This window comes from Puma concolor, chromosome D1, assembly GCF_028749965.1.
Source record: "Puma concolor isolate L17-30 chromosome D1, mPumCon1.1.hap2, whole genome shotgun sequence".
NCBI classification, from domain to species: Eukaryota; Metazoa; Chordata; class Mammalia; order Carnivora; family Felidae; genus Puma; species Puma concolor.
Genome location: NC_141676.1, coordinates 940,644 through 948,941, shown reverse-complemented (window position 1 = coordinate 948,941; position 8,298 = coordinate 940,644).

Here is an 8,298-nt window from a genome sequence, read left to right as displayed (position 1 = left end):
CCGGCTGGCGTGGCGGCCTCACCGGGCGAGGGTTCTCCATGAAGATTTGCCTCCACTGAGTCCCGACCGCCGGCTAGGACGTGGGAGCCCTGCCTTCTCGCGAAGCAGGAGTTCCCACATCGGACGGTTTGGGCCCGCGTCCTCGCGCAGATCCCTCCCCGAACGGGCGAGAGCGTCGGGCAGGCCCGCGGCTCTCACTTGGGGGCAACCTTCACGGACACGCATCCGGGACCCCAGGTCCCCCCCGGGCCCCAGTGCCGCCTTCTGCCTTAAAGCTGTGGGGGTGTTTGTGCGTGTCAGGGACGTGCCCCCCTCGGGGACGCACGGGGCCCGGGCTGGCGGGAGACTCCCTTTTCTTGCCAACACTGTGTTTGTGGCGCCTGCACCCGGCCGGCCGTGGCCGCCTGCGCTAGGCTGTCCTTTCCTCCCACGCGCCCCGCTGTCCTGCGTGTGGGCTCGAGCCTGTGGCGGCCCGCTCCTCCTGGGGGACGGCGCGGTTCCTCCGAGGCGGCCGCGGCGTGGCCACCACGGACCCGCACGAGCCAGGGCGGCTACCGGGGCCCCGGGGCCTCCGCCCTCCGCGAGCTGGTCGGTGGCGTTTCCTCTGGTGGCAGCCCCGGCGCTGTCAGGGCGGTGAGGACGCGGTGTCTGTGCACGTGGGTTCTTCCCGCGGCTCCTTCGGCGAACAGACCCCCTCCAGCGGCACGTGTGCGGCGTGCTGGCGGCAACGATCCTCAGAGCTTTCTCGAGCGTCTGTTGGGGTACAGAGTCCAGATCTGTCTTTGTAAAATATATTTTTGCTTATCAGCCTTCTAATTTAATAAATGATATCTATAAAAATAGAGAATTAAACTCCTCCGATGAAACTTGACCGTCTTGGTTCCCGAGTGGTTTTTCACTTTGCTTGGAGCACACTGGCTAATAAATCACTTGCAGGATGTACGACTAGAGGGAAAAGCCGCTGGCTCGGTTCAGAACGTTACCCTGAAAGGGCAGGAGGTTTGCGGTTTGGGTTCCAGGGACGGGGAGGGGCCCCCGGTGCCGCGGGTGGGACTTGTCCTGCGTTTGCGCCTGGAGTCACGACCTCACCTCCGGGGACTCGGGCTCCGAGTGGGTCTCCGGAGGGCGCCCGCGTGCCCGAGGGGCTGCGGCAGCAGGCCGGCCTTCACGGCCCGGCCCGCAAGGGAGGTGGCCCCGTGCCCCCACCCCGTCCCCAAGGTGGGGTCCCGCAGGGTGTGCTGCTCCACGGGGCTCGCTGCCGCTGGCTCTGTGTCCCCATAAATGCCTTCTGCCCACAGCGGCTGAGGACGGCGTGTGCTCATGCCGACGGCACGTGAGGAAGCCAGGAGCACGCCTCGTTCGGACCCTGGACGCAGCACCCAGAGTGCCAGAGAGGCCGAGCTCACTGCAGGGCTGAGCTAGAAGAAGACGTCCCCGAGCGTCTGTGGGGGCTGCGTGGAGCATTGGGGGGGACGGGGGGGTCCGTCTGTCTGCTCCCCAACGTTCCCCAGACGCGCACCACGAGGCAGGCGCTCCGTCGTGCTGGCAGGTGCTGTGGTCCTAGGCACCCAGGACGAGCCTCCTCAAGGCCACGGGCCTGGCTCCCGATGGAGGGGCCGCTGTCCAGCTGGTGCGAGAGGGAGCTGGCAGGGAAGGCAGCCCAAGGAGGCAAGCCGGAGATTGCTGGAAGCCCGCAGCCCTGGGAGCCCCCGAGGAGAGATCGTGCTGCGTGCCAGGAGCAGAAGCACGTTCTTCCTGGAAGGACACCGTGTGGGCCCAGCCTCCAGGGACCGAGCGGGCACACAGCCCCAGGACGTCTGTGTGCACGGGAGCGGCCGTGAAGCACGGCTTGGGAGCATGAGACCTTCAGACCTGCCCCGAACACCAGCGGGGACTTAAAATGGGAAAACAGGACAAAACGCAGAGTGGGAGCAGAGGACGAGAGGCTGAGAGACCGGAAAGAAGCCCGCAACTGCCGGAAGTGAGGACACAGCCACTGGATGTGGCAGCTGAACGGGCAGACTGCCGGCGGGTTGGACGCTGCCCAGGAGACCGTGGAGCGGTTCAAGAGCCACATGCGCCCCACGGAGCGTGGCACCCAGTGCCCATGACTGTGTGACACAGATCTGGGGCTCGGGGCTCCCCCTTAACCGCAGGAGCTGTTACTCAACATCACGGGGATCACTGGTGGGGTCTGCTGGTGTCGCAGCCGTGCACTCAGCCGAGGCATGACGGCGGGTGGGTCTGTGGCCCCGTAGACGTGGATGGTAATGGGGCCCTGGTGGCCCATCTGATCCCGGGGTGCCCCTGGGAAGGGCTGGGGTCACTGTCCTGTCTGCTTGGCACAGTGTTGTAGGGCCGTCCGTGGGGAGCACAGCCTCTCCTCCAGCCGACAGCGCTGGACGCGGGGAGGGTCCCGGCCACCCGTCGAGAAGGTGGGCGGCCCTCTGCTCTTCCGTGTGAGCACACGTCCTCCCCAGCGGCCCCTCCAGCTTGCCCCCGGAGCCCCGATGTCTGAAGCCTGTCCTTGCAGATGGCCGCCCCCCAGGGCCCCGCGCCCCTCCCCCTGCCGTCTGGGCGTCTGCTATTCCGACGTGCTTGGGGCCGGTGTCTGAGGCTGTGCCGCCCCGGGGGCACACGCTGAGCCCTGGGGTCCCCTCCTCAGCACCCTCAAGGGCGGTTCTGGGCTGGTCGAACTGCCAGGAGCCAGCCTGGCAGCACATGGTCCCGAGCTGTCCCAGAGGCAGCCTGGGCTCTGGCCCCCGGGCCCGTGATCCCCTGAGCTGTGCTGCCACTGAGAGCACCACCTCGTAACCTTCACGCCCTGGTTGTCGTTTGCTGTCGCGGCTGCTCATCGTCAGGGTGGGGGGGGCTGCTGGCCCGTGTGGCGCCGTCTGCCACCGCTCCTTCTGTGCACTGGCTCCGTGGTTTTCCGAATGCATGATCGTCTCGTCTGCAAGTGGAGGTGGTGTCTCCGTCTGCGCGTCCGGCCGGCTGCTGTAAGAGGACACCGCAGATGGGACGTAACGGTGGACACTGCTTTCTCACCGCTCTGGAGGCTGGACGCCCACGATTTGGTGTCTGGAGAGGGCCGTCCTCTCCCTGTGTCCTCACGTCACAGAAGTGGGGAAGTGGCCCACTGGGACCCCTTTACCAGGCGCCAATCCTGTCCTGGGGGCTGCGCGTCACGACCTCGTGACCTGCCAAAGGCCGCATGTCCGGACGCCATCACACCGGGGGTCAGGCTTCCACATAGGACCTTGGGGGGCTCGTTCAGTCTGCAGCAGATGGCTTGCCTGCCCTCCCAGTGCCCACGGCCCTCGCACCTCCACACAAGCGAGAGAGATGTCTGAGAGCAGACCCTGGCCGCTCCTGGCAGGTGCTCGCCCTGGGCCGGGGCAGAGAGGTGGGAGGAGAGGGTGAGGCAGGGCCTGTGGGGAGGGCTCTTCCGCCTGTGTTGCGGGGCCCCAGGTGGTGAGCTGGGGCGTGGACACGGCGCGTGTCACTGCGGGGCCCCCACGAACATTTCCACGTCGGGTCCAGCTCAGTGCTCAGGGTTCCGGTGGGAGAAGGCCCAGCTGGGGGGCGTGGCCAGGAGAGGGGCTTTGGGACAGGAGTGGGGACGTGTGTGCAGAGGCAGGACCGAGGATGCAGGAGGTGGGGGCTCGGGGAATCCTCCTCTCACCTCTGGACATCCTCCTGCCTCTGCCCTCGCACCTGCTCAGGCTGGGTCACGTCCTTCGTGTGCCCAGAACGCCCGGCAGGCCAGAGCCCCTGCAAGGGTCTCCGGGTCCTCTCCTACACCCACTCCCCGACCCTGCTCCAGCCACGGCCGGCAAGCCCTGCCCCAGGGCCTTTGCACAGACACTGGCCTCCCTTGGCCCCTCCTCAGCGTCCCCTTGTTGAGCCACCTGGCAACTCCCTGCTCCTTCCCACGCCTCCCAGACCCTCTGGACTAACGCGCATCATCCTTCACCTTCCCACCGTCCTCACGGCAGATGCTGGCTTGCGGGGGAGGGGAGCCCGGGAGAGCCGGTCTGCTGCTCCTGGCTGTGGTTTCCCCTGCGCCCAGACAGGCATGGAGGGCTCCAGTCCCGGCCTCACGTCCGTCCGCTGCGGCCCTGGAGTAAACGAGAATTCCCTCCGGTCGCCCGCTGTGCGCGAGTGCGGGTGGCGCCCGGCGTTTGGGTGCGCGCAGACCCCAGCCCTTCTGGGCGTCTTCCCTGGGTGCTGAGAGCTTATTGTTAGCATGATCTCTTCGATTTTTGCTTTTGAAAAGAATCCCCAAACACCTGCTGAACGGTTCGTCTCTGAAGAGCAGTCTCTGTGGGAGGAAAGCCGCAGCTGGTTTTAGGGGAGGCTTGGAGCTCTCGGCGGGCGGCGGGGAGGGGGAGGCCTGGGAGCACCACACGGCAGAGCCCCCAGGAGAAGGCACTGGCCCCACGTTTCCGCTGGCGGCCGTGGAGCAGACCCGACCCGGGACGCGAGCACACAGCGTGGCCGGGAGCGCGCGCGTGTGTGTGTGTGTGTGTGTGTGGTGGCACGAGGCGGTCGGCTCCTGGAAGACGCTCACCCTGGTGGAGCCCAAACCGTCTTCCTACTAAGCTGTAACGCCCGATGCCTGTTAACCGCGGGCATCAGCAGAGTTAAAGCAGAAGACCTCACGTGTGAAGGGAAAGTGAAAACGTACAGACCTTACGATGAGTCGCTAACTCCACCGGGTTCGTGTGGGTGGCATGAACACGGCGTGTGGCATTCACGCCTGTGCGGGCAGGGCGGGGTGCGTGCGGCGTGGACTGAGGGGCACAGGGGAGGAGGGTGAGGCCTGGGCCCTGGGCTGGGTGGCGCTCTGCCCTCAAAGCTGACCCACCTCGAAACTCCACGCCCCATGCTTCCGCGGTTCCCGACCGCAGGCCCCAGACGAGCTGGACGGTCGGGGAGAACGAGGACGTGACCCCCAGGTTACCCAGACTCTGAAGAAAGTTGCTGTGGCACAGGGGTCACTCAGCTCTTGTGGGCGCCTGCCAGAGCCCCTCACAGGATCGGGCTTGGGGAGAGTCGTCAGAGTGGAACACACACCGGCGGGGTTCTAGAAAAGGCTACGACCTGTCCTGCCCCCGTGCCCCTTGTGAGCCACACGGGACACCTTCGGGGGTAGAGCTGGGTTCCCTCGACAGTGACACGCAGGCCTCAGCTGGGTTGCAGAAGCCGGCCTGGGATCCAGGCGGGATCACGGTGCCGGGCAAGTGGTGACGGTGCCAGGAGATGACTGAGGCATCGGGACCCCTCAGGCGGGGAGGGAGGCACAGTAGGCCCTGCATTGGGGCTGGACGGGGGACTTGGGTCGAGATGAGGGCAGAGTGTCCAGGGGTGGAGGCAGCACCCAGCGGTCACGGGGCCTCCGTGGGCACAGTCTGGGAGGAGCGGGACCCAGCCCTCATCCCTCGGTGACCCAGATTATGGAGACATTCTTCCCCTTGACCTCGCAGGGAGAAACGGGGCAAGGCGGAGAGCGGCTTGCCCAGGCAGAGGGTGCAACCGATGCGCGGCCCCAGGGTGGCGGTGAGGGGGAGGTGTCCTTCCACCACCCGGCGGAGCCGTCACCCCTGTCCGTGGGGACGCAGCGCCGGTGCCGGCCTCTCGCGGGAGAGCCCTTCGAGGAGTCAGCTCTGAGCCGGGGATGGCCAGTGTGGCCCGGCCACCCTCAGTGAGCAGACGCAGACCTCCACGGGAGCGTCCCCGCTGGCTCACGGGCAGGCTCTGCAGTGAGGCCACAGCGGCCCCCGTGGGAAGGGGAAAGACTCCCTCTGAGGCCGATAGCCCTCGCTGAGAGGGAACACCTCCTTCCAGGAACACAGCCAGTGAGGTTTGTTGGGACCATCCCACTGAAAACAGCCCCGAGATGCTAAGAGCATACGTTTAAAAGTTCTTTCTGAAGTTTTTGAAAATAGGACAGTGGAAAGGGGGACCCCAGAGAGATGCTTCCAGCAAGTGAGTATTTCAGGCAGCACCGTGGGGTTGGAGGGTGGGAGCCACAGTAAACGGAGGGGCGTGCTGTGTTCATGGATTGAAATAGTATGTGAAGGTGATAGTTTCCCTCGAGGTAACTTACCTCAGCCTGATCCCCGGCCCACAAGTCCCGCCTCTTGGTGGTGGTGAAACTTGGGAGGTTGATTCTAAGCATGTGGGAGTCCCAACGGCTAAGGAGAGTCAAGGCGTTCTTGTAAAAGAAACAACAGGGTGTGAAGACAGTAAGGACAGTTGTCTGTACTTAGATGACAGACGGAGGGTCCAGTGGGACAGAACAGAGACAGGAGCGCAGGTGACAGCACAGCAAGGCACAGAGGGGCTTCTCGTACCTTGTGCTGGCACAGTTAGCCAGACGCGAGATGAGGGGAATTAGGCCCCTGCTCTGGGCCACGTTCAGTCAATTCTGGGGGGACTCGGAGCATAATTCAACACGTAAAGGCAGGAAGATTCTGGAAAGATGGCAGAGAGGCCCTGTGAAGGGAGAGCCCGCCTCCCCACCCGGACAACATCTGCACAGGCAGAACCCGTCCCATGGGGCCGTTTTGAACCCTGGAGTGTGTTGAAGGCCTGCAACATTCAGGGGAATTCCTAGAAAGCACGTCGCAGTCCATTTCAGCCAATGTTAGGGCAACAGCAGCTACCCACCTGACCCCCGGCCCCAGGCAGGCGGTCACGCACGCACGTGTTCTGGAAACAGCCTGTATAGGACCTGCGGGAGCCAGGGTGGCCAAGAAGGACCCTGCCCTCCAAATCCTGGGGATCTGTGCTCTGACGGCTGTTTGCTGCTTCTGACCACAGAGGTGCAGACGGCCAGGGAGCCACTGCTGTTGTTCCCCCTCAGCCCCCCCCCCCCGCCCCACCGCCATTGTCACAGCCTCCTCCCCCGTCAGCTAAAGTGACTTCCCAAGGATTTAAAGGGCTGGTGCCCTTCCCCTCTTCATTCTTCTCTTTTTCCCTTTCTGGGAACCAGACACTAAAGACTGAGACATTCAAAACAACTGCAAATAAGGGGAAAATTAGAACATGACCTGGGATGCCCAGGAAAAGGCTAGGAAAAGACCTGAGCAGACATTACATTTACAGATTGGTCTGATCCTTGGCACAGGACAGTGTATAACAATAATTTTAAAAATAACATAAAAGCAACACAAACCGCCAACCTGGGGAAGGGGGGGAATTTGATTTCCAGGGTTACCACATTCTTCAGTTCACATGTCCAGTGTTCAATAAAAAAATCATAATGCATACAAAGAAAGCAGAAAGTATGGTTTATAAAAAGGAAGAATAAATCAATGAAACTCTCTCTGAAAAGACCCAATAGCAGATGCACTAGATGAAGACTTTAAAACAACTGACAGAAGTTGTGGAGAAAGTCAAGAAAACCGTGCGTGAACAGAATGGAAATACAAATACAAATACAAACCTAAAAAGAAACCAAACAAATTCTGGAGGTAAAAGGCACAATAACTGAAATGAAAAATTCACTAGAGGGGGTCCAAGACAAAATTGTGCAGGCAGAAGAAAAAAATAGTGAACTTGAAGATAGGACAAAGAAAATGGTCAAGTCCAAGGAAGAGAAAGAAAAAAGATCAAAGTGAACAGAGCCTAAGGGATCCGCGGGACACTAGCAAGCAGACCAACACACCGCTGTGGGAGTCCCAGAAGGCAAAGAGAGAGAGAAAGGGGCAAAGAGAATATTCGGAGAAGTGACGCCTGGGAGCCTCCCAAATTTGACATGAATATAAGCTTCCAGGAAGCTCAACAAACACCAAGGACGTTGTGATCAAACTTCCAGACCCAAAGACAAGGAATTTGAAAGCAGGAGGAGATGGGGGCCTGGGTGGCTCAGTGGGTTGCGCGTCCGACTTCAGCTCAGGGCATGATCTCACGGTTCGTGGGTTCGAGCCCCACGTTGGGCCCTGTGCTGACAGCTCAGAACCTGGAGCCTGCTTCGGATTCTGTGTCTCCCTCTCTCTCTGCCCCTCCCCAGTTCATCTTCTGTCTCTCTGTCTCAAAAATAAATAAACATTAAAAAAAAAAAAATTTTTTTAAAGAAAGACAAATCAGCCATCCAACTTTACAGCATAAGGAACCAGAAAAGGGAGAAGTAAGTAGCCAGAGCTAGCAGAAGGGGAAAAAATCATGAAGATGAGAGCCGGGTTTAACAAAACAGAGAAACAGTAGGAAAAAAATCAAGATCAAAACTTGGTTCTTTGTAAAGATCGACAAATTCGGCAAACCTTTAGTTTTGTGGACTAAGAAAAAGAG